The sequence below is a fragment of the Lagopus muta genome, chromosome 2, assembly GCF_023343835.1.
Source record: "Lagopus muta isolate bLagMut1 chromosome 2, bLagMut1 primary, whole genome shotgun sequence".
Taxonomy (NCBI): Eukaryota; Metazoa; Chordata; class Aves; order Galliformes; family Phasianidae; genus Lagopus; species Lagopus muta.
The window spans coordinates 96,818,232-96,834,708 of NC_064434.1; the positions used below are offsets into that span (position 1 = coordinate 96,818,232).

The window sequence follows — 16,477 nt, forward strand, 5'->3', positions numbered from 1 at the left end:
TGAAGAGAATGAAATGTGCCTCCTTCAGATACCCAGATCTGAGCGAATCCTGATCTCCGTAAGATATTTTTCAATATCAAATGAAAAATGCAGCTACTAGTATGACCAAGCACTTACAAATAACTATGTACAGGTTCCCTAGGCCTTTGGGGCAGAGGGAAGAAACCACAGTCCATCCAAGGAATTAAGATCAGAAATTACTTTGTTCATTTTGTGGAAAAAAAAAATATAAGGAGCTGTTCCAAGTGCAGCAGGAGTTCAGTTTCCTATGAAACCATATCATGTGTTTTTCATGCACCTTCATGAGACCACAGGATTCTTCCCAGATCCCTCAATTATAAGGAGGGCACAAGACAGCTTCTGCTACATCTGTTACAGACCCATGCACATAAAGATTTGAGGGCTAAAAATAAGCTGATTTGTATTGATTGGACAAATAACCCTTGGTTCCACACTGCCAAGGAGATTTTCACCAGTTTGGGGCTCGAATTTAGGTCTCTTTCCTTTGTGCAGTGACTGATTTTCACAAGACCTGTAGAAACTTAATTGCCTCCTGGTTTTCTGCTTCTCCCCTGAGAGTTTACATTTAAATGTGCCAGTGGGTTTGAGAGTTATTAAAGGGAGACAGATGAACAGGCAGACAGCATGACTGCATAAGCCTCATTTCCTTAGGAAATCAAGTGGAGATATTTGTATATTTTATATACAACACAGTGTGGTTTGTGTCTGTCTATTACGCTGAATGTTGTTGTTGAGCTTATATGATCCATTGTTGTGTTTCATCTAATCCTGAGTTTCCAAAAATATTTCTTTGGGGCCTCTGTGATTTCTTTTCATGTATCTCATAGGAGCCTGGGACATGGAGGAGCATCCTGGGTCATATTGCCCAGACTCCTGCTGAGGTACGTGAACTGTAAAAGTTGAAAGAGAAGAGTACTGTATAATAAACTTCTGGTTGGTACAGTGGGAAAACTAATGAGACAAATGAAACCTACCATGTGGCCTTTACAAGGCCGGAAGTCACAGTATGGGGCCGTTCCTTTGCAAATCTTGGATCATTAGCTTATCTTCTGCAGCAGCAGCGAAGATGCTAGAGATTTCAGAGGATGAATGAATTTTCCCCTTTACAATGAAGGTATACATAGTATTCACACTTTCTGTAGAGAATCCTGGGGAAAAGATTACTGGATTTTTTTTATATGTTAAAGAAATTTTCAAATATGTTTACGCAGAGGAAATTATTTGGCCCAGGGAAAGGAGAGAGATCCCATGGCATTTAAATGTACTCAAATGACATGTTGATACATGTAAGATGTGTTTGGCATTCCTTAGGATTTTCCTAAAGAAAACAGCCCAGAAATCCTTCCATGAAGACAGTAGATGAAAACTGATGGCAGCTTCTTACTATATACAGGGCACAAGGAAACAATACAAGATTATTTCTGAAGTTCTTTCATTATGCTAGAAAGAGGACCTGAAGGTATAATGACCACAAATGCTTGTGTTTCAGGATCTGTGTTTCTTGCCTTGAGATCCTTGCTGTGCTCTGATTGTTAGTATTAAATATATTTCCTTAGTTTATGTAGATACTCAGATTAAGGACATTTCTAGAATGCTTATAGTCCTAAATATCTAGATCCTTTTGAATTTCAGTGATGAGATGGCCTCTATATAGTTATAGAAGATTCAGCTGTTTTGGAAAAAGGTACGGTCTGATAGAAGTAGAACAGTAATGTACTTGACAATTTCTAGAAAATAAAACAATCGTTTGAAAATCTCTTTTTGGTGTTTAAACCAGCAGTGCTCAAAAATAGGAAAATCCTCTTGGAATTATTTCAAATCATTTTGCTTTTTGAAAAGAGTTCATATGTGCCTTAAAAAACATTTAAATTGTTTTCTATGGTCTTGCTTTGGGATGACTGGGGAGATCATTTACTGATTTCAGTGCTGTCTTTGGCTTGATTTGACTATGTTGCAGTTTTATCCTTCTATGCCTTTCCATCAGACTTTGACTCAGTAAGGCAGGGAGTACTTCTGGCAAAATGATACCGAGAGTAACTTTAAGAATTTGAACAGGCTTTTTGAAATCTGAAGTGTGTACTTAAATAATTCACTGAGTTGCAGAGTACTCCACAACTGCACTCTGAGAACATGTGGGACTTGACAGTGGAGATCTGAGTGCCTTTGGCTTTGTGCTGTGTGCATACACCCAAAACTGCTCTGTGAGCAGGTCAGAAATCGTTGTGATGAAGATGGAAGTGGCAGTTTAAATTTCAGAAGAGCGTATTTGCTACAAAAAAATGCATGCTTTAGTTGAACTGAACAGTTTTGAAAAGTAGTTCCAGGATCTAAATACTAAAGTTTGGACCTTTAAATGCTTGAGCTCCTGACTGAATAAAAACCTATTTCTGGAAAGCTGTAGATATCATTGTTTTAAGGTGTTTGGAACAAGCCTAGTCTTTTTAAACACAATGTTAATGCTTTTTGTACGTTAATATTTAACAAAGGGATTTTCTTCATTAAAAACACATTTCTGCCCAACAGAATTTGATGAAGTTTTCCATTAGAACTTTAATGACTACTAGATTTGACAGTGTTGCTAAATTTGTTCAGTCAAGTCCTGCCTTTAGAAAACAGTCTTTTAACTAAAACTGTAGTGGGGAAAAGCTATTAAGAGTCTTTCGCCCAGTGGAAGGAAGGATCCAGGCTGCTTTCCACTGCCGGGTTACCCTTCATCACTCTCAGTTGCGATGGCTTTAGGCAGGTGTGACCCATTTCTGTGACTCTGGCTCATGCAGCTTTGGGAAACCAATGCACCAGCTGGCTTTGAGCTTAGCACTCTGCTCTAAACATCACCAGGACTCATTTCTAAGCCCATCTTATCCTTCTCTCATCTTATCTTTCATCTAATCTTAAGTTGCAGATATTATAACATGGTCAGCATTCAGTGACTGATGATTCCAGTCTCTTGCTGCTTCTCTTTGTGCAGCTGCTAGTGGCTAAATCCTTTCCCTCAGGTGCCTATGCAGTACCAGGGCTTTGTCATCTTAAGCTGAGGAGGCACACTGGAATTTTTTCCTCAGATTTTCTTTGGGAAAATACACTACTTCCTATACTTCTGCCAGACCAGGCTGAAATCTCTATATAAAATACCTCTGGCTTGGTCTGATTTACCTTGTTCACATCACTGTTGAATTTAGTTTACTTGGGTGGAACTAAAAAACAAAAAGAATGAAGCCAGTTGGCCAAAACCTGTTTTCAGTTACCGTTATGTACCCTACTGAAGTCACTAGAGGAAAAAACAGAATAAGCAGATATTTCTGTAATGAGCGTAAAAAGAAAATCTTAACGTTCTTTTTATCAGAATGTGTATCACAGCACCATACAAAAGCAAATTTTTCACCATCAGCCTTAGAAGAAACTGAGGAGTCCCAGAAAGATGCCCATGGTTCCACAGACTGTCAGACCTATGGCTGAAATTCTTGTTTTCCTGAAAAAATGACTTTCTCTATAGGACTGTATTTTTTGAGGGAAATACTTAAGTAAAGAAGGAGGCGATGAAAAAGTTATGCATAAAGATCACACTTGGAGAGGGCGAAACTCCTACTGAAGTGTTGTCATTTAAAACAGAAATGATATTCATTAGCAAGGGAGTGTCTTTTAAGCCTTATCCTTGCATCATGTAAGCACAATAATTGGCAGCCCTTGCACCAAACTAGTGTTTAATATAGGTTGAGCTAAAAGTATACTTGTTTGAAGTCCATTACTGTATTTACAATACTGCTTTCCCATGCTTATTATAGGGTCATTTGGGAAAAAGCTTTAACTCAAAAAAAAAAAAAAAAAAAAAAAAAAAAAAAGGAGGAGCATTGCTATTCCAGGAGTTAGATTGTCACATAATAAATATATTTCTGATAATAAAAACTGGTGTCATTTTCCTTTCAGAGACATATTTGGTAGAAAGTTAGTAAAAACTGCATGGAAAAACTAACATCACAGGTTATTTTTTGTTGTTGCTTTTTTTTTAAATTCCTACAGGGAAGTTTGCTGAATGCAAAATATATCAAGAGAAATTGAGGACTTTTTTTCCTTAAAACCCAAGGGTGAGACTCTCTTTGTAATGCTACCATTAAGGAAGGTATCTCTGAAGGACTTTTTAAATATCCACTAAGAGTAAAGACCTAGCTGGCCCTGCTGATGGGAAAGCCATAACGTGGCTTTTTTTTCCTGATCACATTCTATTCTTTGCGTGTGTGACAGATGTCAGTGAAGTTGAAAAGTGTCTATTTCCCAGCAGGATGCTGGCTGTTACTCAAAGTGCCTGGGCAGTTTATAGAGGCCCTGGTATCTCCTGATCCTGAGTGAAGGATTTGTAGAGAAAGCATCCTGCAGAGTAGAGGCCTGCTGCCTTTGAATAGAGGGCAGCCAGCAGCTCTATGGGCCTCAGCAAGAGATGCCACTGTACCATCAGGGAACTTTGATTTATTATCTGAGAAATTCACCATCCATCTGCATGAAGAGGTCACAGAAGCAACTTCCCTAATGTGAATCTGAGACCCCTATTATTTCCCACTTATTGCTACAAGCATGAAAAATTGTTCCAATTGAGAAAGTTGAGCTTCCCTGACTTGTTGCCATGGCTGAATTCATATGAATATTTAGAAGCAATGCTTATTGTGTTGGTTTTTTTTTTTTTTAAACCTATAAACTCTGACAATTTTCACAGGTTTTTGCTAATTAATGCCACCATTGTGGAAATGGAAGCAGTTCTGCAAACAAGTTGCGACAAATGGGATTTTTATTGCCAGTGGAAAAGCCTAGGGAATAATTAGCAGGTCTGCAGAGATCTCTTGATTACAGACATCTGCATTGGTAATGTCCAGACTCTAAGATCGCTGAGGGAAATGTTTAGGGATTTTCACCTTAGGGCACATTTATGTTGTCAGCTACACCCTTCAAACTGCAGTCAGACAAATGTGGGAAAATATTTTGTGAAATGTTAGACCAATGAACCTGATATTGACTAATCTGGACTAGGGAAACTGGCTTTGCATTCCAAAGTACTGTCCAGAAGCCAAGACTTGCATGTGTAACATTTTGATATCTCATTAAACTTCATTTCACAGAGATATTTCTCAGAGCTGCATTTGAGTTGCAGTATGTTGCCTAAGTTGCTTTTGCAGTTGTCACCGCTTTGTTGAATAGGATATAGAGGAAACAAGAAGGCTGGTGATTAAAAACACACACGACTTCTTTAAAATGGTGCACTGAGAAAACAATTCACGTCAACGCAGGATTTATTAGTGCAGGTTGAAGAGTAACTTGATTTGGGATTTTCCTACTCTTGCCGAAGTGATTCACGATATAAATCATGAATCTACTTATAGAAGCAGTCAAGGTTTTGTCTTTCTAAACAGTAGGCTTTTAAAGTGGCTAATATGGTATTCTATGCCTTCAAAGCAGATTTTTAAGCTCGGGTTTAGAAATACATAATCATATTTATTTTTATAGTATTGGTTTCTGCTCTATGAAATACCTTGTAAATCTCAAACAAAAGCTCATTCCTTCTCCTGAATTGCTTTTACTAATTGTCTGCATGTAGAATTTAAAACATATCAAATGTAATGTCCTTTGTAAAATACATGTGGCACAATATATCTCTTTCTTGCTTAGAATCTCTCTGTGACAGAATCTTCTCTATCCCAAGTTTGCATCAGAAAATATCCTTAAATGCATATTTAAACCTAGCTTCGTCTAGGAAAGCCATTAAGCAAATGATTAATTTTAAGATACATTTCAGTCCCAGTGGCATCATTTATCCTACTCACCGGTCAGGCAGTCTCTTACAACAAAATTAAGTACTGACCAGACCTAATTCTGTATCCAAGCTGCCCTACAAGATGTCATGTGAAGCTGGAATAATTCTTCTGGTTTCTAAGTCTCCTTGTACACAGTGCATATGCAGAGCTGTGCCCTGTACCACACTAATGTGTGAGTCAGCAATCAGTCACCAGCATTGTGCTGTTGGCTTCTAAAGTCCTGAACCCATGGAATATAGTCAGTTCTTGCTCAGAGTCAGCTGGCACTGTCAGGATTTGCATTATCAGTTGGTGCCTATGGATGACTTTTTTTCCTCCCCGTACCTCAAAGTAGGTGCATGGGGCATTTTCTGTTTTTCAGAGTAGAAAATTTCATCAGATATTTCCAAAGATCTCTCTTCAGTTGACTTCTCTAGTCTTTCTGTAATGAGTGGAAGGAACAAATGATTAGTAAAGAGAATTCAGATTTGCAAAAGATATTTCAAGTAACTGGAACGTGTATGACAAAGATGTGTATTCATGAACATTGAGTACCAGAACTGATGCTTTGCTATTGTCTGACACAGAGAATTTACGGACATATGAAATAACACCAGAAGGAGGTCTTCAGTAGCCTTATTTTTACTCCTTATGAAGTCTTTCCAGAAGTCTTCAATGGCATCTGTGATGACATGTACGTTGTCACTGCCCTGGGCGGATGGGAAATCCCCTAGAGAAATTGTTTCGGACTGGTGTTTTCTGGTCAGGCTGCAATAAATACTGATTTCGTGAAATACAGATTTTTGGGGGGTGTGGGTAAGGGGTATTATAGCTTAAAATGTCCTGCAGATAGAATTTCCATTTATTACTGAGTGATTTTTTAATTTTAATTTTTATTCTTTTTAAGGCGTGGGGTATTTACATATATAATCCAGATGACTTTGAGCTCAAATTTGGTGCATTTTTCTGCTTAATTTAAGGAAATGTTTTACAGTGCTTAAGGTATGATTATGTGGTATGTATATCTGCGGTTCAGAAATATGATATGAATTCCTGTAAATAAGGTATTCAAATATAAATGTGTTTGACTGTTTTCTAATGAGCTTCGTTCACAGGCCCTGCAGGGTTAATTAGGTTCCTAGATCTTATCTTTATTCTATTACACAAAAGGCAAAAACCTCTACAGGAACTGAATCTACTCAGAAAGAGCAAATAAACTAGCTTAAATGATCACAAACTGACCAAGCTTTTCTGCTTCAGCTCCCTGCATGCCTTCAGGCAACGGGAATTTAAAAGCGCTGAGATTACAGGACCATAAAAATACACATTTACATTTACATGTGGTCACATGCAAAATTTAAGATTTAGAGAAAGTCACAAAGGGGATGTTTAACATAAGTAGTCAGGCACAAGCTGAGTTAATGACACAGCAAACCCAGCAGAAACACAAGAAAAACATGTAAACTTTCATCTATTATTAGTTGCCGTAGCCCACACTCCAGAGTGCGGGGATGCGTGGTCATTAAGGTCTGTTCTTTTCCTCTAGAGCTTTTAGCTGCTGTGTGAGTGGGAGCTGGGCAAGTGCTGAAGTGTACGTAGTGAGTTCACGGGAGAGAATTTTGTTTTGAATTTTGTTTCCTTGCTTGATGCTTAAATCACTATTAGTATAAAAAAAAAAAGCAACCAGAACCCTCTTCTGCCCATGACTAAGTAGGGAGATTCTGCAGGAGGGCTCTCTGTGCAGCACGTTGGACACCATAATCATATTGTGAGGGGCTGATAGAAAAAGGCTGCGGATGGCTCCCAGGATGCATGCTGCTTCCTTCTTGCACTGATGTGAGGAATTTTCATTCCTGCAGCCACTGACTGTTAGGCTGACATTTAGCACTAAGGCTTGCACATTTACTACAGGCAATCCCTTCCCTTAAAAGTTGTGTGTCATCCTGTAATGTAGGCATTCCTTTACTGGAAAGCTTCAGGAATAGACTGTCCTTTTTTTTCTTTTTGTTATCTGTATCTTTCCTTTTTCCCTTTCCTTTTTCTTTCATTTGCTTTAGTAGGAAATAATTTTTTCACAGGAATGTCCTTTCAGAAAATCTACACCCCAATGGTTCACTTTAAGGAAATCTGAGTTCTGGTTCTATATCTATGGATCTGCTCATGTGCGCATGGAGAAAGACAGAAAGGGAGTGCAGGAGTTCCCTGGGGAGAAGTGAAGTCTGTTCGTCTTGAGAAAGCTATGTTGAATTATAATACAGAAAATTAGAATGAGGATTTCTGAAGCAGGACGTTGTTCAGCAACTAATTTCAAGTGGCAGATGAGCTTCAGAAGCTAGTTGTCCCTTTGCAAAGCTTTATCCTGCAAAAAGATATTTTAGCTCCTTTGCACACTACAAATTACTGTCTTAGGCAGGGTCAGATCCTCAGCTGGTCTAGCTCAGCATAGTAATGGAGATCAATAGTGGTGCTTCTTTGTATCAGCCCTGTTTTAAGAATGCTAATTGTTTAACCTTGCAAAGTGGAAAGTATGGCATTATTTGTGTCATAGTGAAAGGGAAGTCAAGCTATCAAGAGAGATTTTACCCCATTAGTCATTGAATAAACAAAGGGGGGAAAAAAGGTCACGCCATTATGTACGCACTTTTTTTTTTGCACTTAATTAGACTAATTGAAGTCTGTGGCATTACAGATGTGCTGAAAGCTAAGCATATAAAGAAATCCTTACAGGACAGGGTGGTGGATTGTTAGACTGGGAAAAGAAATAAAATCAGATGGTTTTGTTATTTTGTCTCTCACTGGAGTTTTCTCCTAGGATTTGTTATGATTTACTGTCATTACATATTATGTAAACAGTCACTGTTTCCATGAAGTGGGAGGTCCTGTTAATCTTCTTCTGAGTAGCTATTCAGCATTGTTTGTGAACTTAGCTGGAAACATACATTCTTACTGTAATGGAATGATTGAGAAGCTGTATGCCCTATAGCCTCCGGTTATGGTTCTGACCCTATAAGATATGTAGGTGGGGTTTCCCTATTAACAGTCAACCAATAAAGCCAGAGGAAATCTGAGATGATTTCCCTGCTTCCTGCTGTTGTTTCCTCTGTAGTGGATGCTCTTGACTTATCCAGATCAGCAATTACCTGCCTTAGGGCCCATGAAATTGCTTTGAAGGGATACTTATTTTTGGAGGTTAGGAACTAACTGAAGGCAGGTGTTTCAAAAAATATTGAAAATGGAGGATGAAGCCTCACTTTCTTTCCAGCTCCCTTTTAAGTCCCTTACAAAACTGTGTGTTTACTTCATCTCTATCCAGCAAAAACTTTGTTACTTAGCTATAAGGGGTGTCCCTACTTTCTTCAAGTGCAAACCAATTCCAGGAAATGCATTGCTTATAATCTTGTATACACGCTAACTGTTAGATCTTTTGGGATTTCCTTAGAAGGAAAATAAATCTATAGATTAAATGCTCTGTTCCTGAACTATCCTGCCAGCATAATGTGATAGTACTGAACTGCTTGATCATAATACAATCCTCCCCTCAATTTATTGAAGATGGAACTCATCTGACTTTTCTAGTACAATCAGAGACACTTCATGATAGTACATGTTAGGGATGTAAAGCACAGGACTTCTCGTTTTTATATGGGTGACTTTTACAAGGATTTATTTCCATATTTTACTCAGTTTTGTGTATCTTCATTAACTTGGAAAGGCTCAGCTGAACATAAATCCTGCATCAGGTACAAAATTTCTGATTTAAGTTGGGAGAGCACTACGTGCATTTTCTTCTTGATGAAAACCCCTGTCTTTCCATATTTGTTCACCAACCTGTGCTGATATTCTCACAGACATCTGTGGGAGTTCTCTTAGGATGTCTGAGAGTAATGTAATAATTCTTTTTCTTTTTTTTTTTTTTTTTTCCAGGAGTGATTTCTTCAGTGCTGCCATTCCATTGGAGATTGCAGTAGAATCTCCTTCCATGCTAGTCGCCATGCTGGACTAAGTCCTCTGGTTGTGCTTCCTGTCATCAGGTGTCATCCCATCCAGATGTCTGCAAGGACAAGGTAAGAAATATACACAGTCTTGCTTACTCAGCTACCAAAGATGCATATTTCACTGATCTCTTGAAACCACTTTCCTGCAGTGGAAATCTCAAATAACTAACGAGGTATGCCAACAGCTCTCTGATTGTCCGTCTGCTGGTCGGACAGCTTAAATATTACCATTTATGTCTCCTTGAATGCATGAATAATTTTTCTCCACATATGGTTCTCAAAGATGAGCTTTTCTTTTTTTGTTGTTTTTTTTTGTGCATCAGGTAAATTGTCAGACAAGTGATATAGATGGGCAGGACAGGTGTATACACACATGACAAGCAGAAAGAAGAATCTTCTATTTGGGTTGATTTTTCAATGCACTTGCTTTTTGCTGATAAGTGAAACAGTAATTTTAGTGGGGTGACTATGCAAGTTGGTGAGGTATTGTGCATCTATGTCCATCTGCAGGTTGAAGGCATCTTGATTGTTAGCTGGTGAAATCTGTCCAGCAGACACATATTTTACAGACAATTACTTTCATGACAATTCTTTCAGCTTCTTAGGGCTTTAATTGCTCCTTCTGCTCTATACCAGCCATGTATGTTTATTTATAGATATTGTTAGAATTTTGAATTTCTATGGAGGAGTTTGTTCTAAGTAGATTTTTTTTTCTTCCAACTAAGAGAGGGGAATATTTGAAATAGATTTAAGAAATAGACAGGCATTCTTAATTTCTTTCTTTAGGATTTTGTTTTCCTGATGCAAATTATTCATAACTCCCACCAAAGCCAGCAAATTAGTAGTTCTTCACAGCAGGAAAAGCACTGAAGTCATTGGGAATTATTTGTATCCTGTTGTGGGGGAATATTCCTTCTGGGAAACTGTGAATCTCCTGTTTACCATAAGCAATTCATTACTGCCCTGGCAGTAATAAATCATTCAAGAATTTGTAGTAATCTCTATAAACACTTAAGTGTACCTATGCCTTGATTATCGCTTCTTTCTAAAATAAAAGTGATTGATGTGAGTTATAATATTAACATGTACATTTCTACTGACATTTTGTTTATGGTTTACCCTTTATTTTTATACTATAGTACTTCTTGTTTCAGATTCAGTGTTATGAGCAGGCATGCTGCAGATCTCCTCTCCTCCAAATCTCACCCATTGCTCGTGAGAATTTCAACTTCTCGATAAATAAATATTTTGGGTCAGGTCTTGAAAACACAGAAGTCCTTATTTGCATGTTATTTTTGGAACGTACCCATGTCTTAGTGGAACTCACATACCACAGTAACTGATGGAAGAACTAGAGAGATGTAACTTCATGCCTTGGTTTTGAGTGTCAGAGGGGAAGGGAGCTGAAGGGATGGGAGAAGGAGTAGGCAGATTCAGTGACTGAGCTTTCCCTGCAGAGGAGGAAAAAGATTTTAATACTGACAGTAAGTAGAACAAATGTAGCATCAATGGCATGCATCTTCCAAAGAGAGCTAAAAATCATATCAGGCTAAAACAAACTTTCGTAGCAGCGCTGGCAGACTGTAGCAGGCTGTGCTCTGTCTATCCTGTTTATCCTGGCTTTTTTTTTTCTGGGAACAAAGGTTATTTCTCTCTCAACTATCTTCTAGTTCAAGAATGAAGAAATTGTGCCTTCATAATTACCTTCTGAGGCATCTCTGCTCCTAGACTGTGAGGTTAACTTTATCATTATTCTATTTATCAGTCTATTCCTGAATTGCCTGTGGAAAAAAAAAAAAAAAAAACAACAGAGGGTTTTACTGACATTTTAGGCCTTTTTGGGATGGTATTGAACCATCCCACGTGCAGGTAGAAGACATTTCTAGACTAGAGTATTTCCTGTCTTCAGGCTAGCAAAGTATGTGCTACTTTACAAACAGGAACAGTTTGAGGCCACCTTTAAATACCAGAATTGGAATTGATCTGAAAAAAAAAAAGTCTTTGAGATAAAATGTTTTAATTTTCCTGCCATCAAGAGAGTTATGTCTTTATTAAATACATTTAGTTCAACGGGTGATTTTGACAGTGTCAAAGATCTTTTCCACACTCATGTCAGTGGACTGAATCTCATATTACGAAGTTTTCATTTTCCTCCAGACCCCTTAACGTAAGAAGGTAAAGAGTGACTGGTCAAATGCTCAGAACAGGTTTCTGGGATTTAGGAAAAATTATGAATGGGAAAATCACATGTAACGAATGCACAAACAGAAGGTGTTTGTATAGAAATGTGCTTACTGTGGGCTTATCTATGAGTGGGTGCCTCTGTGAAGCCCCAGTGGGGAGAACAACACAGGTTTGTGGTCCCAGGCCCTTCAAGTGGAGAATTTTCTAGCCAATCAGCAGAACTTCACTGAATTTTAACCAAGGCGGGTAGAAAGAGTTGAGTAAAATGAACACTTGAAAAACTTCTAGTTGTCTACATGGATATCTCCACTTGATTTTCTTGCAATTGAATTAAAATGCATGTATAAAACAGAGCCAGGTTTTGGTCACAGAGTAAACTTACAGTTTATATAAAGAACCCACATTTATGAAACACCCTGCGTTGCTTTAATCATGTGATTTATATATCATTAATTCTTTAAAAAATTCCAATCAAGAGTCAGCTATATGATCAAGTCCTTATGCAATACAAGCAGCTGGTTATCTTCCTATTAAAGATTATTCATTGCAGTTCTATGCCTCTCTTGTTCCCCTAATAGCAAGCATCTAAGTAATTAAATGCTTTGTTGCATTGTACTGTGAGGTTAGTTTGCGTATGTTTTGTATCATTTTTTGCATTTTTCTTTTACAAGCCTTTCAACTGTTTGCTGAACATGATTGGAGCAGCATGAAATCTTTCAGTGTCAGATTTGACACTTTCTGCTTCCACTGTGGTATCTTCTATCAAACACTAACCTGCTCGTGTGGAGACTGTAAAATATTGATAAGAGCATAGAATCATTAACACAAAGTAGTTTTCCACATCCTGTCACATAGCTGCTCATGCAGTTGATGTTCAACTTTGGCAGCTTATCATTAGAGATGTGGAATTCCGTTTTAATCAAATATTACAAAACAAGAGCCAGATCCTCTTCTGCAAATGTCCTGGCGCTTATTTTCTATTTGTCTGTGCTGATATTTCATCCTCTGAAAAACTTTGTCTTTGAAGCTCATAAATTGAGATAGATTCTGTTTCTTACTACTGAGCTTTCCAGTGATCTGTTGGAAGCCTGAGGTCCCCTGTCTCCACTTGGGTAATAAACTGCAGATGCTGTATGCCTCTCTACCTGATGAGCTGTCAATTTGCTGGATAGATAAGCTGTCAGGAAACTGAAGAGGTTTCAGTTTGAAATCTTTCTCGATTTAAAAAAAAAAAAAGAAAAAGTGGTTCTGTGAAATGTCTTGATTTCGCCAAATCAGCATTTTCTCCAGCAACAATCAGTTCTAAGACAAGCCAAAAGCCCATGAGTTCAGCTGAATTTTGGAACACTGCTATTGTACTTCTTTTGAGTGACAAGGATTTGGGGCCTCTGTGATTAGAGATAGCTTGCACTGCACAGACAGACTTGTTCAGTGGTGAGTCATGAGGCAAGGAAACAGGGCGAGAGTTCAGTAGGTAGGGTAAAGGCCTGAACATAGGAAAGTTACTGCTAGCAGGGACTCATTTCAAGATCCCAAAATACATGGCACTAAAGGATTTGCATGTATATGGTTATGAGATGGATGTTACATGGAAATTAACAATTGAAGTGGCTAGTTTAAGTTCAGAATGCTTGTGTAACAGGCAGTGCATATGTATTTTGAAGCTTCTATTAGGGGACCAATAGTGGAAAATGTCCCATTAATTATTCTAGAGATACTCTTTTCAATCAAACACTCAGTTTCTGACTACTTTTATCTTGGTAACAGAAAGTGTTCATGTGAAGAGTCCCAAGTAAATGGAACTGGATCCTGACTCTTTAGAACTCAATTGGAGTTATGCTGTTTATTTCATTAGGAATTAGATTGAGCCTTTAGGAACAGAGAGTTTCATTACTACTAAAATGGAATAGATCTAGTGCACAGATTCTTTCATCAGCTTTCAAAATCTCTCTGGTAAAAGTCAAGATGTTTTAAGCAGAGCAAAGCATCCACAAAAAGCCCAAAAAGTTCCATGTCTAAATCTCTTCTCTGTGTATGAAGGTGGCCCTAGTCGATATGTTGAATAGTCAGCAGCCAGGATATGGTAAGTCTCACAGCCATGTTTTTGGGCCAACTGACAGCAGAAGAAAGTTCCCGTGTGAATGCTGAGTGCTCTGGCTAGCTCTGTTGAGCAAAACTGTTTCTTCAAAGACTAGACAGTGCTGAACTTAGTAACATGAAAAATGTGACTTTTAAAAATTCTATTTTAAGTCCACAGCTGGATTTTCAGTCAATTAGGATGTTTCTTTTCTTGCGTTTTCTGGATAAAATATTACCTTAAGTTAACCAACTTATGTTTTATTCTGCTCTTAAATGATGGGAAATCAAGCCTGCATTTTTATGAATTTTCAAGACTGAACTTTTTTTTTTTCTGATTGTTATAAATAATATCTGCAAGTGATCAGGACCTAAGGTTTCTTTTCTAAATGCCTACTGGTTCCTGCTAAGATGGAACATTCAGACAAAGCATTGATTTTAAACTCAGTCATGCCTTAGAAATCTTGAATAATTACAGACTGTAGTTCAGATTATACATTTATCTAAAATGACCCTGACTTAGAGAAAAGGATATTAACATTATGAGAGATCTCAAAAAAATTTTGGGGTCAAAATTAGCCTCTAGAACTATATTTTTTTCTATTACAGCGCACATAGAGTTTGTTTTTTTCCCAGTGTTTCTCTTTATCTGCTTGCCAACAAGCAATTTGAATTTGACTGCAACTCAAATCAGTGCCATTTCCTTATAAAGTGCTGAGTAATTTTTTTTTTCTGCTACAAACTAAAAATGTCCTAACGGAATTCATTTTCTCACATGTACCTTTCCTCAGCATAAGTGTGAAAGGGGGATGCATGTATAACCCTGGTTCCACTTTCTGATGAGACTGTCACAGTTTCTTTGGAAGCCCAAACATCTAGCATAATTCTGCTGAGCAGTTGTAGGACTAAGTTTAAGAATGCCTCTCTTGACACTTCTGAAGTAAACACCACATGCTACTCTGTCTGTACCTTCCTTCTTCATGGTTGGATGGATTTTTTTTCGTGATATAACCATAGTATCATCTGTAGTTGCATGGCTTTGGACTAGGAATACATGGGGTCTGGTCTACAGACATTTGATACTCATTTTATCATAGGGTTAAAGGAGGGGAATTGCAGTCTGCAGCACTCTGAAATGGTAGTCTGGGGTATGAGGAATGACGCTTGCCAGATTTGCTTTATCTTTCTCTGAACATGCCTATAAATTGCATGATGCAATGTTTTGTAAGGTTCGGAAGCTTAAAAGCTAATAGGTATGTATTTCTGTATCCAGTTATTCCCACATTACAGTTTCATGTACCACAATAAAGAAAGAAGGAAAGACAGAAAATGAAAAGTGGGACAGGATGGGGGGGGGGTGGCGGGGAAGGTGGAGTGTCACAGGGAGAGGTGAAGGAACCAAGGAAGCCAGTTTGTTTTCTATCATCATTTTATGCACCTCAATATTTTGTTTCTAGTAATGTTTGTTGTCCCAGGCATACAGACCATCTTTTAAAAACAGAAAAGACTTTGAAGGTAAGTCTATGGAGTTTGTGTGTGTGTAAGGAGCATACTAACCGGCCATTAAAAGAAAGGTTAGTAACTACCTCCACGGTGTCATTTCCTCAACTATGCAGTGGGAGGAATATAAAATATGGTTAGATTATTATTCCATATAATTCATAGAAATACAGTCTGGATATGAGTAGATGGAGTTAGAGATAGGTTAATCTGGATCTAATATCTTAGAGCACCACTGTAAGTAGGGAAACACGCTCATTTTGAACTCTCTGTATTTAACAGCTGTGGACTTGAGAAAGGAGCAACAGACTTACACTTAACGAGTGTAAGACATTTTATTCTTAGAAATAAAAGAAGAACCTGATAGAAGTAATCAGCATGGGTTCAGTGAAGGGGGATCATGCTTGACTAATATGGTAGCCTTCTATGATGCCATTGCTAGCTGGGTAGATGAGGGGAAAGCAGTAGATACCTTGATTTCAGCAAGGCTTTTGACACCAACTCCCATAAACTTCTTCTAGGTAAGCTTAGAAACTGTGAGATAGGTAAGTAGACTGAGAATTGTCTGCCTGGCAGGGATCAGAGTATTGTGATCAGTGGCACAGAGCCTAGTTGGAGGCATGTAACTAGCAGCGTTCCCCAGGGCTTGGTGCTGAGTATGGTCTTGTTCAATATCATCAACAATAGGGATGAAGAGATAGAGTGAACTCTCAGCAAGTTTGCTGCTGATACAAAGCTGGGGTGAAGTGGCTGACACACCAGAAGTCTGTGCTGCCATTCAGCAAGACCTGGACAGGCTAGAAAGCTCAGCAGAGAGGAACCAGTTGAGATTCAGCAAAGACAAGTGCAGAGTCCTACAACTGGGGTGGAAAAAGCACATGCATCAGTACAGGTTAGGGGCTGACTTGCTGGATAGGAGCTCTT

The 16,477-nt window shown here is 38.2% G+C and overlaps 1 long non-coding RNA gene across 1 annotated transcript in view; it reads left to right on the forward strand.

Annotated features, from left to right (window-relative positions):
- The first annotated feature begins 9,728 nt into the window (after positions 1-9,728).
- The window catches only part of LOC125689016 (uncharacterized), a 56,259-nt gene continuing 49,510 nt past the window's right edge, over positions 9,729-16,477 (forward strand). Inside the window, exon 1 of the long non-coding RNA XR_007374990.1 lies at positions 9,729-9,862. This is a non-coding gene — a long non-coding RNA (uncharacterized LOC125689016). The remainder of the gene's footprint in view (positions 9,863-16,477) is intronic.